This window comes from Anser brachyrhynchus (genome assembly GCF_964034855.1).
Source record: "Anser brachyrhynchus genome assembly, chromosome: 3".
Taxonomy (NCBI): Eukaryota; Metazoa; Chordata; class Aves; order Anseriformes; family Anatidae; genus Anser; species Anser brachyrhynchus.
In genome coordinates this window covers 2,499,428-2,519,842 of record NC_137696.1, presented here as the reverse complement: position 1 = coordinate 2,519,842, position 20,415 = coordinate 2,499,428, and the positions used below count along the sequence as shown (strand labels likewise).

The 20,415-nt window shown below is 39.7% G+C and overlaps 1 protein-coding gene across 10 annotated transcripts in view; it reads right to left on the bottom strand.

The window, feature by feature from the left end:
- Positions 1-20,415, bottom strand: part of PLEK (pleckstrin) — a 66,131-nt gene that overhangs the window by 32,950 nt on the left and 12,766 nt on the right. The gene's annotated exons all lie outside the window — the stretch shown is intronic.

The following is a 20,415-nucleotide window of genomic DNA, read 5'->3' as shown; positions in this document are numbered from 1 at the left end:
TTTTTTAATGCAAGGTTTTCACATGCCAGCAGAGACTGGTTTCCATTTCTTTAAGAGCACCTGGCTGATTTGCTATGTAAAACTTTGAGGTATGTGCTATTTTGAACAGTTCAATTTTTCTGAAACCTCCACATAAAAATAAGAGCGTGGCACTGTTGTCAGTGCAAATCTTTTTCTGAGGTTTGAAATAAGTGCCATGGCTTTCAGAATTCAAATTATTGCCCTGTAACTGTGTCAAGCCCGAAGCATAAAGCAGTAGTGTAACGAGTCTTAGAGCATTTATGTTTTCCCTTACTTCTACAAAGCTCACAAGCAAGGACTGGGAAGTTTGTGCAGTGCAGCTAATCCTAGTCTTGAACTAGGAGAGATGGACACTCCTGCCCACAGGATGCATGCTGCATGCTTGGCAGCTTTCACCAGTGTTCTTTGGACTGCTTCCTCTTCTCCTCTTCCTAAGGCCAGCAGTTAAGGCTTCAAATCCCCGTGAAACCTGGCTTTTGGCCTTAGGAAGGCAAGGCTGCACCAACACAGTAAGAACCAAGCCAACTCTCCCTGCATTGCCTTCTCTCTACCTACCTCGAATTTTTTGATTATTTCTCTAACTGGTGGACACAGATTACTTCTATTTGCTCACAGAGGATAATCCCACGAGTGACGTAAGTGACCTTATAGGTTACATATAACCTTCTCTGCCTCTTCATGGCAAAGAAATTCACAGACCGTATTCCAGCTGTAGAATAGGAAGAAAATGTCAAGCTACCGGAAAAATAAAGTGAAGTTAGACTACAGAAAGCACTGCTGATGGTTACTGGTGTAAGTCCTGCAGCACCTGCCATTACGCTGCTGGAGAACTCGGACAACTACATACCACAGTGCTCTCACAATCACTGACCTCCTCTTTATAATAAGATACACACAAGTGAAGAGCTGGAAACTTTTGCATGTTCTCCTGATGCACTTTGTGTCTCCCCCACAGAAAACAAACACTGCTACTCCTTTTATCCCAAATAGTAAGGAACAACCCAGTGCCCCCATCAGGTAAATTCTGCAGCCTTTGAACAATTCATAGAGAAGCAATAACAAACTATCAGATGATGGTAATTAAGACAGCACAAGTAAGAACCATATGACTGTCCTGGAGGTAAGATGGACCTTCTGCCAATTCTTTCCACACTTACTGCAAGGTCCGGTGCCATTCTGCTGTCAGGAAGTGACTGTGATAATGTCTGTGATAATATCTACGTTAGACTGTGGCATATAGGGATGAGATGTTCTCAGAAGCTGGAAACAAATCATTATGAGTTTAATGTGAACCCCAGAGGGCTTTGTCTGCAGAGAAATGGCAGTATGATTCTATAATATCACAACATATTCTATTTTGACTATGGTGGCAATCTTCCACTCAGTCTAAGTTGCTAGGCCAATCAAGTAACCTAAGGTACTTCCAAATTCCAGGGTCTTTTTGTAGAGAATGAGCCTTGGCCAATCCTATGTTGAGTTGGTGGGGTTTGTTTGCTTGTTGTTGTGTCCCCCTTTCTAACGATCTGTATGATTTTTACTTCTATCTTCAGAGACATTTCTCTGCCTAAATACTACACGATAAGCAAGCTGAGAAGATAACGCAAAGAGTACCACTGTGTGAAAACAAAACTGCAGTTGTCCCAGTTCTGTATGGCAACTATGCACCTGCACTGCAAAGATTTAATGGTATTAAAATGAAGAAATGGCTTCATGACTCTTTTAGTTCTGGTACAGACTGAACCATGTTCAAGAGGCTGGCAACGTTTTGTCTATCAGCACAATGCAACAGTCATATATAAGTATGCTGATCTTATTTTCAGAGGCACCACGCTTACACTCAACTTTGCTACTCTTGAGGTAGATGGTTAAGAAGCCAAGAAAAGGTGCCAAATTCACTCCAGGTACAGAGCTCCACTGTAAGGAATGTAGTTAACACAAGGGACAAATTTGTCCCAACAGGCTAAAATGTGGATTAATACTGGCCTTGCTTAAAATAGAACTGTAAGAACTCAGACCTAACCATCTTAATACAAATGAAATATAATCCATTGAGGAAATAGTTCCAAGGGGGTTGTTTTAAATACCATGAAAAGATTTCCTCTGCAGATCATTTGCCCTATCTTATAAAATCTTTACTTTCCTCTAGGGATCAACTAACATTTTGTGCCTGCATTCTGGCACAAAAATCAGTTACATAATGAACTAGCAGAGCTGAAAAACTTCTTGCAGTTTGTTTTTTTTTAATGAAAACAGCTATCAATTCTTACATGCTTTAAAAATAAAATCTTATAAGTAAAAATGAACCAAGCATCTTTTTCCACGAACTTCCCGTAAAAATGAGAAGTTGGGAAAAATAACTTTGAGAACTTTCATTAGGCTTGCCAGTTGAGCCCTGCAGTGCCAGAAGCAGAGGCACTCAGGCACAAATAAGCAAGCAAAGGAGGAGCACTGGAATATGTTTAGCTCCAGGACTGACATATGATCTGAACAGCACAGCAAAGAGAGAGTATTAGCCCCCCACAGGTCTTCCTGTGGCTTTCAGTCTGAAAAAAAAAGCACATCTAGGACAGATAGGCACACATTCTTGCCATGCACTCCATTCTACAAATCTATGTGTGATCATGCCTTATCTTAGACACCAGCTTCTGTCCGGATGTCCAAAGGGAAAACAGTGGAGGGGCATGAACTTGAAGTCATGATACTACAGAAACAGAGAGACAGACAGACAGAGACTCAGAGCACAAAGACACTGAGATGTTGCTTCCAGTAAACCCCCAGACAGTTGGGACACACTCACTAGGAGGCTTCATATAAAAATATAACAATATAAGAGAACCAGAAGAAAATTCTTTCAGTAGTCTCCATCTCAGTCTCCTCCAATACTCCTTCCAGATTCTGCTAGGACTGCAGCTAACCTCAAAAATCTACAGAATTCCCCACATCTTTCACCAGTAACTAGCTGTAAGCTTCTGGCTCGGTAAGCTCAATCACTTACACCACTGATTACTTGTCATTCTGAGTAACTTCTCCCATCTCACCAAAGTGTTCTCTAGGCAGTCAGTAGTTGCTAGTAAATACTGTCATAATTTACTCACCTCCCTCTAATGTTCTGTCTGTCTTTTATCTGTAATGGGGAAAGAGAGAAGTGAGGGAAAGGGGAGAGAAAGGAGAAAGAGAGGGAGAGAAGGCTTTCTTCTCTTACCATTTGCTGTTCAATCTATTACTCATATTTGCCTTAAAGGCTCTGCAGAAAGGAGCTATTTATGAAACTTGTAAGGTCCCCAGTCATTCAGTGGCTTGTACTAGAATAAACTGGAGGGGTGGGTGTAGAAGCACCATATTTTGGGTTGGGCAAGGGAGCCCTTGAACATCCTCCACAGAGGCATGTAAGGGCATACCAATGAGTGCATCAACAAACACCCTGTGGGGCAGCACCACTCAGCAATACCGGGAAGTACGCAGAGCACGAGTGTCATGTGAGGCTGGCACAGCGCAGACAGGCTGGGTGCCGTGCTCCAGCCTTCTCCCACTTTCTGCTCTGGTTCAGGCAGCACCACTGCAGCCTTTGAGCTTCCCATGAGGCACAGCTACAACCAAAAGAACAAGCAGCTAAGGAAACTGGGGAGTGTGTATAACTCCTGGGTCAGGGTAGAACCCAAATTCAACACCGGGGTAAAGTCTGGACGTGCTCCCTTCCTCCACCTCCTCCACCCTGTTTTCCCACAAAAAGGAAACATTGGTGAGCAACCCATGTGTACAACACGACTGAGGGACTTGCTATATTCTTATAAGGAAGATTGGATAGAACACAATGTTCACCTATATTATAACATGGCCAGGCTTACCTCTTACCAACTACCTCATCCAGCTTTATTCTCATCAGAACACCAAAATCTAGACATTTGCCATGTTACCATCACAGCCTTCTTCCCTGCTGTGATGATTCTCCAGAACAGACTATGAAGAGAATAACCTTGTACTGGAGAAAAGGCACAGATTCTCCCTGGTTAGCTCCCAATACCTGTTTTTACATCTCTGGCTCCAAATAAAAGACAAATCAACCCACCTTCTGACAAGTACTTCACACAACCTACACTTGGCTGTGAAAAATCTAGAAACTGGAGTCCTAAAATCAAAGTGGTTAGTCCTGCAGAAGGCATCGTACAGAGGGTAGCAGCCTGTCTTTGACGTTACAACATGAGGGGAATTCTTCCCACCTTCATTAGATCCCAGGATGAGGCTTAGGTTATGGCTTCTAATGGACCTGACAGTGAGAACTCTTGTAACCCAACCAGGATCCAGACTGTTTTGTTCTTGTCACATGAGACACCAATGCTGCTGAAGCAGGACAACCTCTCATGGCCAGTGATGTCAACTAAAGCAAGTCCAAGGATCACAGAAGCACCTTTTTACATCGCTCTCCCTACAGAAAGGAAGTGTATTCTCTGTGGAGACAGCATGAGGTAGCCCAGGATAATTCAGAGACTAATTTCACCATCACTATTCTCATTTGCTTGTTCTAAAGACTATATTCGTTTTCTTTTATTTTTAACTTCTTCATTTCTACAAGCTACAAACCTTGAATGCATGGACAAACAGAGCAAATACTTAAATAGCCACCTGATTTTCTCTTTTTCCATACATCCAGCAAAACAGTTTTCACCTGGAGAGAAAAATGGCAAGAACTTACATACTGATATGCAGGTCACACACAAGCAAGGTAAAGAAGTGTTTTGATGTGCTGAACATTAGCCCTAATTCTGAAGACATTTACAAATTCAGGGCCAAAAAACAAGTTAACAACAAGTTCAAGTGTCTTGTTGGAAAGGAAACCTTTCTCCTTTATGTGCTCTTTACAAGCTCCACGCAAACACCTCCCACTCTAAGAGATTCAAGCTTGTTTTACTGAACATTTTACTTGATACCAGAGAGCCAGGAGAAAAAAAGCTGGAATCAGTTTTAGCCGATTTACTTTTTTTTACCTGCTGGGCTTTTAACACAAATCATAGAAATGAAGAATTAAGTGACGCAATGGAAGCTGTGAAAAAAGTAAGCTGACTATCGTATCTCAGACCAGTTATGAGTTACCTGCTGTGTAGCCCCTTTGATGCAGAATTCCTGGAGGATGGACAAGGTTTGATTGTGATCTACATCAAGCAGTCCAAACCAATGCTTTAAGTAATCAATGTAAAATCTCAGAACATTTCTCTGTAACATTGTTTCATCCACAATACACACATTTTCAAACAAGACTTCATTTAGTGTGAGCAGTTACAAATTATTAGTCATTACAGCTAAGAATAAACTCCCAGCTCTGCTTATGCTTTCTCCCCTGTATTTTTAATCATTATTTCAAATCCCACAGCTCCAGTAAAAGAAAATTAACTGCTGAGGATTTAGGGATTTGAAGCAGTGTTCTTTCAGCTCATAGTTGCTTTACAGAAATCAGTGCCATGTGAATACTAAAAACATAGCAAAAAAAAATTGACTTTTGTTCTCAGTAATACATCAGAATGAATCGTGGAACTTATGCAATCTAATTTCTTGTCCGTCTCATGTGGATTCTCTTGTGTTTTAATTTTATGGTTTGACTCATACTGCAGCCCTTCTGGCATTACGGATAAATGTTTCAACCACCGTACTCTCTTCAGATAAGTAACTTCATAAAACTCGAAGCAACTCAGTGTGGTATCTCAGCCTTTCTTTCCATTTTCATGTAAAACATTTAATGTTGTGAGTGGAGGGCTGCGGAGGAGGAAGAGCAGGACAAAGTGTACTCAACACAAGCTTCAGTTTAAGAAGCCAGGCGAGAATTTCCAGAGGAAAAAAGCAGCAATAAAAAAAAAAATACTCCAGGATACCGCTAGATGGTGCTACTAAGAGGAAGTATCTACCATGAAGGATCTTGAAAAACGCAGGAATTGTATGTAAGGTGTAGGGCACATCAAAAAGACTCCTCGTCCCACTCGTGACTGCATCGACCGCCTCCCCGCCCACTCAAACACCCTGCGATCTTGCAGGCGCACCTGCATGCAAAAGAAGCAACCCTTTGCTACTGTGGAGTGTCTTTGGATTCAAATTGACACCTGAGGAGCAGCAGTGCTCCGTGGTACAGCCGTGGATCGCAGCTGGACGGAGGTCCAGTGAGCTCACGCAGTACTGAGCCTCATCCCTGGCACTTCTCCCAGCACCCCTCATTACCCTGATTTTAGCCTTCCTTGTGTGCAGCCTCATGAGGAGTTTCTGCTTTCCTGCAAGTTCAGGCACATGCATTTCTTGACAAGCGTGACCACGAGGACTACTCATCCAATTACTCATCATTCACAGTTCTTATAAAAGAGGATACTAGTTTCTTACAAGAGCTACTATCCCCCACTTCACAGATAACTCCAAACTGTCTCAAAATGAGCAGATGCACCAGAAATTTCTAGAGACAGAACCAAACTTCATTTCACCATTGCACGTTGAAAAAAAAAAATGTCAGAAACCTGTGATGTCCTAAGAGCTATGTGCCACAAGCTGGAACCCAGCTATCTTTGAACAAAACCCTAATTTATCATTTTGCTGGTCAGCAGGCTCCCAATACTCAATCTTAGGACAGCAGCCTTTTTTGCAGTGGATCAGCACTCTGTGCTGGTTCAGTCATCTACCTGCCAATGAAACTGAGATGATAAATGTAAACCTCCACTGCAATGCTAAATGATCTGTCTCTCCCCACCCCCTCCAAAGTGCTTCATTCTCAGGGGAATAACATTAGCATTTATGGAAGCATATGCCTCAGGGTTTTGCTAATGAGTTAGAACCTTCTACCTTCGGATCACAGGCATGAATCCTATTCATCTCAAAGGTAAAATACCGGGTCTAACAGAAATTTGGTATCAAGATGAATTCTAGTTCCAGCTCCTCCATCACAAATTCATCTTTATGCTTGCGGTACAGCTGTATTTTGTAAGTCAGATAGGGCTTGGAGCTCAGAGTCTTCTACCAAGGACTCCCAATTGCAGCAAGAACCAAAATCTCTTTGGTACAGATTTTGGGATATACAGAACAGATTATCACACTTAGGAAAGGGAAAAATAAAAAGAAGTTAAAACCCACAAAACACAACACAAGTTCTGTGAACTGGAATTCACAGATGTTTCAGAAATACTGAGGTTTTTGTATGCATATAAAATATAAATTTGTATTTATACATAAAATTTGATATAAGAATTACTGCTTTAGCTCCCTTTAACACTGACGATTCCGCTGTGGCTGCAAGATATCATTTAAAGTATTCAGATCTGCCTACACGCAACCAGCTATAACTGATAAACATTTTTAGAAAGACGCTCACACAAAACTTGAAGGACTTGCTTTGGAGAAAACATAATAAGAGGGAAGGGGATTCTGAATTCTAGCATCTGCAAACACCTGCAGAGATTGTGCCCCTTTTTTCTCCCTAATAATTGAAAATCATGGTATTAGGCTGTAACACTGCTTCTAATCAGTGCAGAGGTTCCTCTCTTCCACAGGAGGGAGCTTCTCTCTTGCAAAGACGATGAGCTCTTTTGCAGTTCTCATTTTGGAAATGTGTAGGAGCTCCAAACAGCTCTGGAGGGCCCCACGCCTGACAGCTTCCAAGCAGGATTAGCAAAGCAGATTCAAAAGATGAGGGAAAAAAAAATAAAAAAAATAAAAACTAAAAATCAAGCATTTCTAAGCTAAACCCTTTCTTGGATCCCTGTGTTATGCCACACTATTAGTCCTCCCCATCATCCTCTCCATAATACAGAAAAAGTGGAGAATATATAGAGATGAGAATATATGAGAATATATGAGAATTTCAAGTCCAGTGGCACCGTTTATGTCCAGACAAATGACTCAAGCTTGACACACAACAACTGAAGCTATCAGCTGACCAGACAGTGCACTCTAAGAGGAACACTAAGTCTCAGTAACTCAAAGAACACAGCATCTTCAGAAGACATTTGGCCTAATAACTGAAATGACTGAATCGAATTTGAAAATGTATTTTAAAGGAAACAAACAAAAACAACCCTCTCTCTGGAAAACCACTTACTAGTCCAACCTCAAGTGACATTCAGATTTCACTAGGGTTAACCTCAGTGGCAGTTTTTCTGCAGATAAACAGCTCGCTTCCACTGCTCAGAATTCTGTCTCACACTTGATTTGGAGCTCTGAGCTGCAGTTTCTATCAAGGTAGCACTGTGCTATCATCGGGTTTCACAGTTGCTGCTTCCACTACTGTTTCCTTAGCGAAAAAGAAGAAAAAAAAAAATCACGAAAATCACAGGTGACAAGCCAAAAGGGAGCAATGCTTAAGCTGTGCTGTTCTCATCATCTAGTAGCTAGAGAATTTCATATTCCCTGCTGTCTAAGTTACAGAACAGTAGGTATATCCTCCTCCTCTTGTGTATAGCTAATTCCCCCTGTCAGGAGTGGGAATAACACAAGCACACCGAGGGGACAATGAGCCCTTGAGGCCTGTTGCAGTACTAATTTCAAAATATCAGAGTAAACATATTTTGCATGAGATAGGTAATAAGCCTGGGCACCAGTTTCTGTGTTAAAGAATGCATTATGAGGCTGTGCACTCAGAACACATTATAAACTAGAGATAACCTAGTCACCTAGCTCCCAGTTTTGTATGTGTTTTAAGAAACAGTTCTGCCATGAATAACTAACTGCTATTTATACAGTTCTATATATACAGATCTATACACACAGATCTAATCACAGATCAAAGCTCCGTGGAACCAAATGCGGTGGGAAGGATTAGGTGAAATACATCTTCTGCTCCAAAGGTCTCACCATCTTGATTTATGACTAGGCACACAAAAAATAGCACCTGCTGCTCAGAACTCTCTCCTCCAGGCACGCAAAGAAATAACACCCCAAAATATTGCAAGTCTTCGCTGCCACCAGTACTTGCTATTACTTCAAAACCAACTATGCTATGACCGTGGGTGCTGTGTTTTGGCTCATGCATAATCAACACCAGCAAAGGCAGATTCAGTCACAGGCAACAGTCAACTAAACACAAGGTTAGGTGTTAACTCAGAAAACAGTTCTGGTCTGATAACCTAATGTTAATCGAACTTCTTTAACCAAAGACCTATCTAACATTTTGGAAAAAAATACATCCAATCTGCAGACCCCCAGATCACACACACTGTGCTCAGGGTAATTTTTCAGAACAAAACTTTTCCTGCTCACAGGTGATTAACCCTGCAAAATTATCATACTATATAGTGAATGTAAATTGGTAACAGATTATTAATAATGAAACAAAACAGGCATAGTTTGAGAAAAGACTGCAAGACCCAATACAAGCTAACGCAATCAAAGAGAGTCTTGTTTGTATAACACTTAATAAGTCTCAGAGGGAAAAGGGACAGCTGTGTAAAGCTACCCTGGTTGTCCAATTTTTTTTCCACCATAATTACTTGTTACTGATGTTTCATAAAATCAATTGTCCAGAGAGCCTCCTGAAAGTTCAATGTGAATATTGATAAAGCCTGAACATATAAACCAAGTAAAAAAGCATCCTCAGCGGTACATTTTGGAACATAGACATGATCTTGGAAGGGTAATTCATCTCTTTATATCAAGTAATAAATCCTTACTGAGGAACACTGAATTTTCAGCATTCATTTGACACATCTTGAATATGAGAACTTAAAGTGAACCTGACATCAAATTGCTCAGTAGGACTTGCAGCTTACAGAGACGGTATCAATATTTTCACCCGTTCATGATTTGTTTTTTTCCTCTCCACATTTTGAAGAGAAATGATGGATCTTTTAAAGATCCTGAGAAGAATCATTCTCTTACAACTTGAAACTGCACCTGAGAAACACAAAACACTGGTGTAGATTTTACTCTAAGATAAAAAGGCAAATGACAGAGTACAAGGTGGGCAATTACAACTTGAGCCTAGTAAACAGGACTTACTTGGGTTAACTCCAATATTAGTAATCACTCTTAAAGAGATCCAAAATGTTTTGGCCAAAGCCAGATACTTAGATATATTGCTTGAATTTCAGAGTTGCTAAGCACCCATCTGTTTTAGTTGACTTGAAAGAAAAAAGGGACATGAGGAGATGTAAGAATCAGAGGAGTCTTAGTTCCAAAAAGGGAGCAGTTGTCCCTTGTTATTTAAAGTGTTTCCCAATATTAAAGATATCTGAAAAAAATTAGTTATTTTTCAAATAAAGTTTAGCAAAACACATGCCAACTGAAACCTTTTTGTTTTCAAGTATATTTAGCAGAAATGAAATACTTAAAAAAGTTAACCGAAGTATTGACTGCTTAACTTGTTTGATCAAGTAGTTGGACATTCTTATAACAGAAAATTTTTTACAAAAACTATTTTGGTCTAAAGAGCTATTTCTCTCTAAGAAGCATTTCGTAATTAGGATTGTACTTTAAATAATAGTGTAGACTTATCTCTGTATCATTCTTGTAAAATTAACGTGGTTCACAGGCATTAGACTGATAAACATCACGAGCATGAAGAGTAATACTTTTTCCTCTTCTAAGTATTGCTTTCTAACAAGATGAAAGGTTAAAATAACCATTTGGCCCTCTAAGGTTCTCATGGCCTTCAACCCTTTCTCTCATTACAAATTAGCAAAAACAAATGGCTGGGTATGATGCCTGTAAACTACATATCTACTAAACCCTGAACAATAATGACTACCAGATCTTTTATCCCAATATGGTTCCTTTTTGTGCTACTCTTGCATAGGAGGCATACCACAATTTTAATTAAAGCAAAGGGACATGACTGGAGAATCCAACTGCAGTCTCCAGAGGGCATGATTTAACTCCTGCCTTGCACTCTAGGTGCTGAAAGCAAGCACGGTGAAACAGAATGGTTATCAAGGCTTTTCTGCTTCAGTTTCTGCACAAATCACAGTTCCCAGGACTTCGACTGGTGTCCAAGTGTGAAACTTGAACTTGGGCAACTACATTGCCTCCCACCCAGGAGCTGCAAAGTCAATACGTGAATTTGGAAGCTCATGTATAGAACACGAAACGCTCACATGATGCTTGGACATCACCATAACATGTACGAAGCTTTATAGAAGGCATTCAATCCTATTAAACTTTTTTACGAGCCAGAACAGCTTTATTTAAGGTATTTGCTCTGCCCGGTGAAAGAAAGCATATGCAACATTCTCTGTAATGAGCTGCCATTTCTAAATAATTTGCATCTGTGAAGCATCAGTGGAGACAAAAGTGTTCTTACTTTCTATACATTGAACACAACAATTAAATAAGAGCAGGAGCCTGCAAAAGTGTCTGCATTAAAGTAGAAGCATAGGGAACTAAACATTAAAAATTTCCCCAAAGATACTGATATTTAAGATACTTAGAAAGCACATGGGAATCTTTCCTGAGATTTGAAACGTATCATATTAAAACAGAAGGACCAAAATTGATTCCTTTTTAGTAGTTTAGTCCTTCCCTGATACACATGAGGACCGGAGTTACTAAAACAGCTTTAATCTCGTTTATACTGGAAAATAATACTAAAAAATAGATAAGCGAAAGTAATTTGCTGTGGAAGAAAGGGCTCAGTCCAGTTGTGATAAATGGTTTCAGACCCTGTTGGGTTCACTGGGATTTGACAGTACATAAACCATACTGAGTCAGGCCAGAAATCCTATTATATCTCCAATTCTACTATAGTTTTGTGAGCTTTTACACATTTATTCGCAACACACCAAAAAGCTAGCACAATCATCCCCCACAAATAGCAGTTCTCTCAACTTTTCAGGAACTAAAAACTGGAAAAAAAAAAGTCTGTCCACAGTACAGGAAACAAAGAAGTTTGGTTTCCCCATACATTAATAGTCCATACTTGGTTGACTGGTCATTAAAATGTTGAGATCTCCAGTTGAAGATTTTCTTACAAGGGGGACATTAAGGTCTTGCTTCTCCGTATTTTTTTTGCTGTCTAATGAAAACTAGGTTTTACATCATTCTTCCCCTAACTGGGGATAATAATAAACCCCCGTCTCCTCTGCTTTGCAGCCTGTTTTCACATGGTTGCTCAGAACTTAGTATTTTGGAGAATTTTATCTCCAAAAAAATCTGTTTGTCAAATGCAGCTGAAATTGACTAACACGTTTAGGTTTATTAGAAGGGCATATGCACCGTCATCGCGTATACCTCGTTCACTATAGTCAGCTAAAGAAGGCTTCTCAAAATGTCAGTGGCAGTGATATTCCTTCTCTGGCTTTTTTTGTTTGTTTGTTTTGTTTTTCCTTTTTTTTCTCTCTCTCTTTTAGATGCGTCTTTGCTGTAATGAATGCCAGTAACTATTTGAGTTTTATCTATAAAACTTTAACCAAAAAGGAGTGTGTGGGTGTGGATGTCTAACCCACAACAGTTATTATAGTCATAATGTAAGCTCCATTGCAGCTCACTGCTAACAGACCTTAACCCTCATCTGCGAGAAAGACATTTAGCCTTTGCATCCATTCTCTGGAAGTGGAAAAGGAACTCAAATGTTCCAACAACAGCATTCTTTTCATCAGCAGTGCCAGAAATTTAAAGTGCAGAGATCTTCTAGGAGGCTACCAGATCACTCAATCTGGCTATGAGATGAAAACCTTGCACGGTTCTAACACCACATATGGAGAGCTGTAGACTCCTGTTTTCTTATATCTATGTTCTCTTTTAAACAGTACTCAAAACATGCACAAAATGTTTTTATTAGAGCTGCAGTCAAGGACACATCAGCTATAATGAAGCAGTAAAATTTAACTGCTGCCAACAACATTCTGCTTTGGTCTACAGTCAGTTGAGTTTCTGCCCAACATCCACTAGCTATCAGGCTCCCATAGAGCGACACTAAGCTGCTTTGTCAAGAGTCTTAAAGTTTATTTTGCTTCTACTGCAACTCTTCACTATGCAGTTGCGCAGTAGTAAACATGACCTTAAGTTAGAGTGGAAGTTTGGCAACAACGTGATTGCAAATGTAATCTACAACAGCCACAGAAGTTAACCAAGCCAAAAGCAGAGTTACAGCTCTTAAAAACTCAGACTATAAATGGCTATACAAGATCACATTTCACACTGTGGTTTGCTAGCATGATTAACTGTAGTGCTGTGTTACACCTGCAAATCATTTATCTTTTTGCAGATACTGCACAAGTCACTTAGATAGCCTAATACCTGACTGTCCTCAAATCAGCCAACAGCACACAAAGAGCAATAAATCAGCAGTAGCACTTGAAACATACATTGTTAAGCGAATGTGCAACTTTCCATGGGATCAGGACCTTGGATGGTGAAGTGAGCTGAAGCGTGCAGGGAAATAAAATGGCAGCATGATTTCAAAGGCTCCAAATGAAGGCCTGGTTAATGCAGCAAATAAAAAATAAAAGCCCTCACCAAGTTTCTAGGATAAATATGTTTTAAAAGCTTGGTCTGTAAAGTTCTGTTCAATACAGTGTAGTTCTAAGACATATTCAACTGCAATGTTTTATAAGGCAGAGTGAGCAGCCAAAAAACTAATACATCTGAGATTTATTTACAAATAAGCTACAGAAATAACTAGACACTACCTCTGCTGCTGTTACAGGGAAAGCTACAGTGAAAAGATGAGGCTTTCCTCAAAGCAATTGTTTAGGTACAGATAAAAAGATAAAAAAGAAAATAAAGTTGATTGTAGCAGAGCAGAATCTACCTCCTGAAGTGAACATCCTGTTAAAATTCTGTGGCCACTTTTCAGAGATTAACAGAAGACAAGTCAGCATGTGAGACATTGAATTTCCATCCCTTTAACATTTTCCTTTCTCAAGGCAACGTTTCAATATAGGCAGAAGATATGCTTGGCTCAGGAACGTGTTGCTGAAGTCACAAAAACACTTCAAAACGAATAGGGGTTAGATCACTTCCTCACTCAGACTAACCAAACTCCCAAGCCAATACCTGTTTTCCAATGATTTCAGCTACGTCGTCATCAGGCCCCAAACAAGCAGCTCTAGCAGCAGCTTTGTAATCAGCTTAACTCGTAGCTGTCAGGGAAAGACACTGTCTCTCCCCACACTTCTCACAATTGTTCGCTCTCGTCCCTTCCCACTGCCTCACAAGTGCTCAGGCAACCGTGTGGCCGGCCGGATCAGAAAGCTGGTTCGGCACGCGCTGATTTTTGGAGAGGTTATTTTGCAGTCCCATTAGCTGCCTGATCCCACCGCTTTTGCAGCCACAGGAGTACAAATACTGGCACAAGGAAGAGGTCAAGAATGCGTAGCAGGAACTAGCTGTGCCTCAACCAGCTGAGGAACTGCACTTTCATACAGAAGTTCAGGCCTTGGCTCATGACAGTATTTGCAACCCTGCTCAGTAAAGCACACTGACTTAAGGCCTCAGTTACTATGGTGATGAGCATGGAATAAATGTTTATGTATAATTAGATAAATCCTCCCTTCAAGAAAATAGTTGTCCTTCTCACAGGCAGCTATTCATATTTACTTTTTTTTTTTTTAACAAAGCAGATGTAAAAAGAAAATGTATTAACATTTTAAAGCTTAATGATCACTAAATTAATAATTTAAACCTACAGCAAGAATTAACAAAAAGCATGTGAAAAATTGGACAAAGAGAATCCCAGCTCTTCTGAAAACTGCCTAACTCCCTAGAGAGGAAGATAATGCTTGGTTTTATGTGCTTTCTCACTTACGAAAACTGGGAATGATTACAGAAAACTTTATTTAATTGTTTAACAAAACTTAAGCGGTAACTCTTATTTGAATCAAAAATGAACGAGTCGTTTACTTCTGTGCAACCACTAAATTGAATCACCCTTACTTGCAAAACAGAAGCAATGTTTCCCAACTCTCAGATTATTGTAAAAGCAGTAAGCTGATATAAACAGATCAATCTAGTTAAAATACTTAGTTCCTAAACTCATGAGTATCTTTCTTTTTCAAAAGCTTATGAATCAGTAATTACAGCAGAACTATTTGCCACAGAGATGAACATTCTGTCTTGGGTTTTGGGAAATGCTTTGCCACATTCATCATTTATGTATAACTGACTTTTTTTTTTCATTAAGAAAATCCAATCCTAAAATCTGATCATTAGTTATATTCTCTGGTATCTAAAATTGCTTTAAACTTAAGGAATACTAAATTCAGAGTAGACAAGATGGCTTCCTAGGACTAAAGACTATAAAAACTAATGACAAAATTTAACCGAACCCTGAATTCCTCCCTGAAGAAAAACAAATGATTGGCAAAACACAGTAGAAATGTTGCCAGCTGATGAGCTGCCTCATTCTTTCCACTATGATGCCATCTGTTGCCAGCTCTTCCCTGTCCATGTGCGCTGAACTCCCTCTGAATCTCAGCCTGACCCAGATCCAACACTGGTGTCAGAAGTCTGAGAATAAAATCCAGCTTTACCCACCCAATGGATGTTAATAACTACAACTGTGGTTGGAGGTGGGGCTTTGGTGACAGTGGGCAAGTAAGGAGGCTTCTGCTCCCAGCCACTTACTATCACTCTTTTCTTTCACTGATTTTTTTTTTCTATTCTCCCCAGTCCACCAACATAACTTCATATGCTTTCACTCCCCAACATGACTGTCAAAGTAACTTTAGACAAACTTCAGCTACATAAAGTATGTAAGCTAACACAGATAATATCTTAAGAACTGAGTTAGGAAGCAGACACATGCAAGTTCATGCAAATAGATGGTATCAGAGAAACTTCCAGTAAGAGGGGCAGCAATGACAGCTAGCATATACTCTTCTTTTCCTGAAGCCCAGCAGGAGCCTGGCATCTACCTGCATATTATAAGCTCATAGTGAAGAATAATGAGATATTAACCCTAATGAAGGCATTGAGTAATATTTCAGCCTTCATATTTAGGCTGTGAATTCCTCCAAGGCAAAGACTTTCCTCTCTGCCTTGCATACATTGTTGATATGCAAGATATAATACAAAGATGTACAGCTGTTCATGAAGAAGCAGAGTAATTTTGATTTGCTCTAAGAATAGGCCAAGCTCCTTCCTCCAGTTCGTATGCAAATTTATTACTGAAGACAATGTGTGTATTCGAGTGAAGAAATTCAGCTTAGAATCTGAATGTCTCTTCAGGGACCACTGGAATCAAAGACAGCCTTCTCAAGCAGCATGGTTTAGCCTCTTTCTGTGCAAAGATTTTTAAGTGACAAATATTTAAATATTTATAGAAGAGATCCTCATATCAATTGAGTAGCGATAGCTACAAGGAGCAGAGAGCCATTGCAAAGGACAATAACTAGGCCAAACAATCTCCATTTATCCTTAGAAAACTCGCATTACCCTCAACTCACAAAGCATTCATTGAAGTCTACAGGATAATCCATAGCAAGGGACCAGACATCCCCGAACACTGATGCTAGAAGCTATCAGTTTTGCTGAGAGGCAGGTAAACTGCTTATTGTACAGATCAACAGCCTCGAAGTGGGTTTTCTTACTAATGTCTTTGATATTTTGTGTCTTTGAACTTTTATGGTACACAACCTTAGTGATCCTATTTGCAGTTAAGCACTGAACAGTAGTTTTAAAAGTTTAGCTGAGTATATTTTCTTAAAAATAATGGATTCACCATAGATGTAGGCTGTAGGATTAAAGAAAATATGTAACTTAAGCTTTTTCTACTTTTTAATGTCTGAAATTTTATTAGTGAGCTATTCTGCTTATCTTTTATGAAGATTTTGCAGATGAACAAAAATTAACCTAAAACTGTGAAATAATATATTGTGGAAAAGCTTTAAGTCAAGAAGAAACCTTAATCACTTCTGTTTTTTTCCCACAGAAAAGTATTTAGGCTAGACACATCAGGTGATGTTGAATATGCCATGGTTGGTACATAAAGTACATGACATTCAAATATAAATAATTGTGAATTATACTATGTCAATATCGGTACATATACAAATACACTACATATTCGTGTAAGAATTTCTGAATCTTCCATCTAGTACTGCTATTGCCTTACCATTGCAAAAAAGGCCGTTAAGTTTATGTGCCCACCTGAGGTACCTAATGTATAAGGTCACACAGCAAATGAATGACAAACCTGGTGATAAAGATCCTCTATTTAAACTTGCTGGCATGAACAAAACATTAGTTGAGGTGTTCCTAAAGTGACATTCAGAAAACCATGTATACTAAATAACTTGTCTCAGGATTCATACGGTCAACGCTTACCTACCTCACAGAAGTTAAAATGCCTCATTTGTTAATAGCTGTAAGTAAAGAATCACTGTAGTCCTGATCAAGGTTTGGAATACCCAGCTCCACATGAAACTTTGTACTCTAGTGCTTGGTAATCCCACAAAACAGAACAGAGTTAATGGGGTGTAAACTAAAGGCTATGCAATTAAGAATGTCTAGAGCTGTTCTGTAGTCTTCATTGCTACAGCACCAGGTAGGAACATATTGCTACAGGATACATTAGGACACACTGTTCTTTATCCACAGATCCCAAGCACTTCAGAGGATTCTGGCTCTGACTGCTTTGATGATGTATGTTTTTTTTACCTTAATACCAAAAGCTTTACTGGATTTAGACATTCTCTGATTTTCTCTAGCACTTTCATAGACCTTGATCAGCTAGCAGCATTTCCTCTTTAAAAGACCATGCACAGGGTCACTCAGACTTTCCACCAACTGGGAAGCTCTGAAAGCAGGACAGCTCAGATCTAGGGAAGCCTTTGGTTTTATTTTTAAAACACTGCTTACTCCACACAACTATTTCAAAGGCTCTGACCTCCGAAGATCTCCAACAAACAAACAGTTCTAGGCTATATTCAAAGGTTTCTGAGTGCTGACAACCATTTTATAATGAAAATGGCTTCCCTGGAGAATTCATCTAAAACATGCTCTATTTATTGCATTCAGAACCGCAGTGCTTAAGAAAAAAAAAAAAAAGCTACCAGCCCACACAAGAAGGGCTGCAGGTTGTTCAGCAAAGGTGGATTTCCATTTATGTGTCTGAGTGGAAAGAAAAAGAGGAAGCCTCCATACATGCCAGCCAAATTCTGTATCAGATGTACCTGCATCTGCCACGCTATTGATCAAGACCATCCTGGTCAGCAAAGGCACCACAGGGTTTGCTCCCAAGAGGATTATATACATCCTCCTACTACTCCCTAGCAGTCCTTTTCTCTTTTCCCCCACACCCCAAGCTAAACCTAGTACACTGCCACTGCATTCAGTCAGTAGAAGACTGAGCATGTGTTCCCTAGTAGAGAGGCATTAATTAGTCCCTTTCATCCCAGGCTAGGATTACAGTATCCAGGCACAGGGAATGAAAGCTGTCAGGAGCTTGCTGCTGAGCTCCTGAAGTATTGCGAGAGTTACAGAGTTCATATCTAGAAGGGCAAGGTAGTGTTGATGATCTGTATTTATTCTTAGCTATGTATGTCAAAATCACTACGTAGCATGCTGCCTCACTGTGCCATGAGGGGTGTTTCTCAGAATTGTTCCTATTTGAAAAAAGGCCAGAACATAAACATTTCCCAGACATGGCCTACACTTTTAGCTCTGGTGGGTAGCAACAGGAAGGTAGCAAAATATTCCTGTGAACATAAATCAGCCAGAAAACTGCAAATTATGTTGACCAAAAAGCCAATAGAGTGTTGTTTATCCTAGTCCAAAATTGGTGAGAGCCATAAAAGGGAAAGGACACCTGCAATGTCACTAGAAAGGCTCGTCAGAGCGGTGATAGTGTCTCACCCACAGGCTGCTACTACCTTCAGGTCCACCAGAACTGGATACACTGCAGTAAATCTTTGTCCAGTGCAGTCGTAGGATAACTCAGAGGTGACATGCTTATTATAACATTAAGCAAGTTTGCTTTTTTAAATACCGAGATTTACATGCGTTACAGAGCCTTCACAGCACTGGGAAATACAGTTATGTACTTCACCTACCTGTGCATCAACTCTCCATGGTAATTTTACCAGCTATCCCTATGTCTGCACAAATGGTCACACAGCAACTTCAGATGAATGGGAAAAGGCATAAGGAAGCTGAAGTTCTTTACCAGATAACTTTTTCTTTTTTTTTTTCCCAACACAATACTAATGAGACAATACTCTTTAGTTATACAAATAATTATTAGTATGCACTGTTCTTTTTTGTGTGACATTGCTCTTTTAAACATCCATTTGGTTATAGACACATGTATCTACACCACAAAATATGCAGTTGAGTTTTCCACCAGCTAAAAAGCACTAGAACCGCTACTGGTCTTATTCTTCCTGCATCAGACAAGACTTACAGGAGGTTTTGTTGTTGTCTGTTTTGGTGCTTTTTGTTTCATTTTTCTTTTTTAAGTGAAACTACATTTTACATTAAGTATTGCTTGGAGTATCTTATATATGCTGCTCAACAGAGCTCAATAGAGGCAGCACATTTGAGGAGTTTGTCATCCAGTGGTGAAATTATTTAGGTTGTGGTTAAATTCCAGTGGTGGGTCTTTACAGCACAAAACCTGAAGTTGTTCTCAGTGTGCGAAGCGGGCTGCAAAATACAAAGCACAACTTCCAAGCAAACAGCAGAACTCCTCCCTATTGACAGAGGGAAGAAAAAGAGTACTGTATAACTAAGACACCCAAAATTTCATGGTATTTACTTAGGAACTTATGCCTATCTTTTGTCTGTAGTGGGAGAGAAGTAGTTGAGGAAAGTTTGATATGAAAATATGATCAAATGTCTTTGACTTCAGCAGGTCCTTCTGGAAAAGGAAAATCTCCATTCTAGCAACTTCTTGTGGGAGAGTTCGGCAACAGCATGACTGATCAGAAACTGACATTAAATCCACTGAAGTTACAAATCCATTCCAAACCAGAGAGTGGATGGTACTTTGCCAAACAGGTAGGAGGCACAATGACTTACAGTGTACCACAGTGAAAAGCTGCGCCCCACTCCTGACCAGTGCCCTTTTTCATTAGGCAATCTTTCGCAACATGAAGGCCCAAAGACTTAAAGCACACAAGATCTTCAGATTAACAGTGATTAACAGTGAGACCAGACAAGTTATAATTCCTGAAAGGGATTCTTTACCCTCTGTGCAGAGCAAGACCTCCCAGCAACAATAATGACTGCACATAGAACAGTTGTTGTTTCATAACTCCTTTTTCTTCAAGGAAGAGGATGATGCAGGGAAGCTAGATCTTTTAATTATTCCTTCAATGACTGTTTTATACTAAATGCAAACACCAAGTATTCAGCAACTGAATCTATCCCTTCTAGCATCAGGGTGAAAGGATGAAAACAAGGATGTTGAAACACTTTGGATTCAGAACCTGAACCTACTTTATGGGAACAAAACAAGGAGACCCCATCCAGAGAGAGAATAACTTCACTTTTCTATTG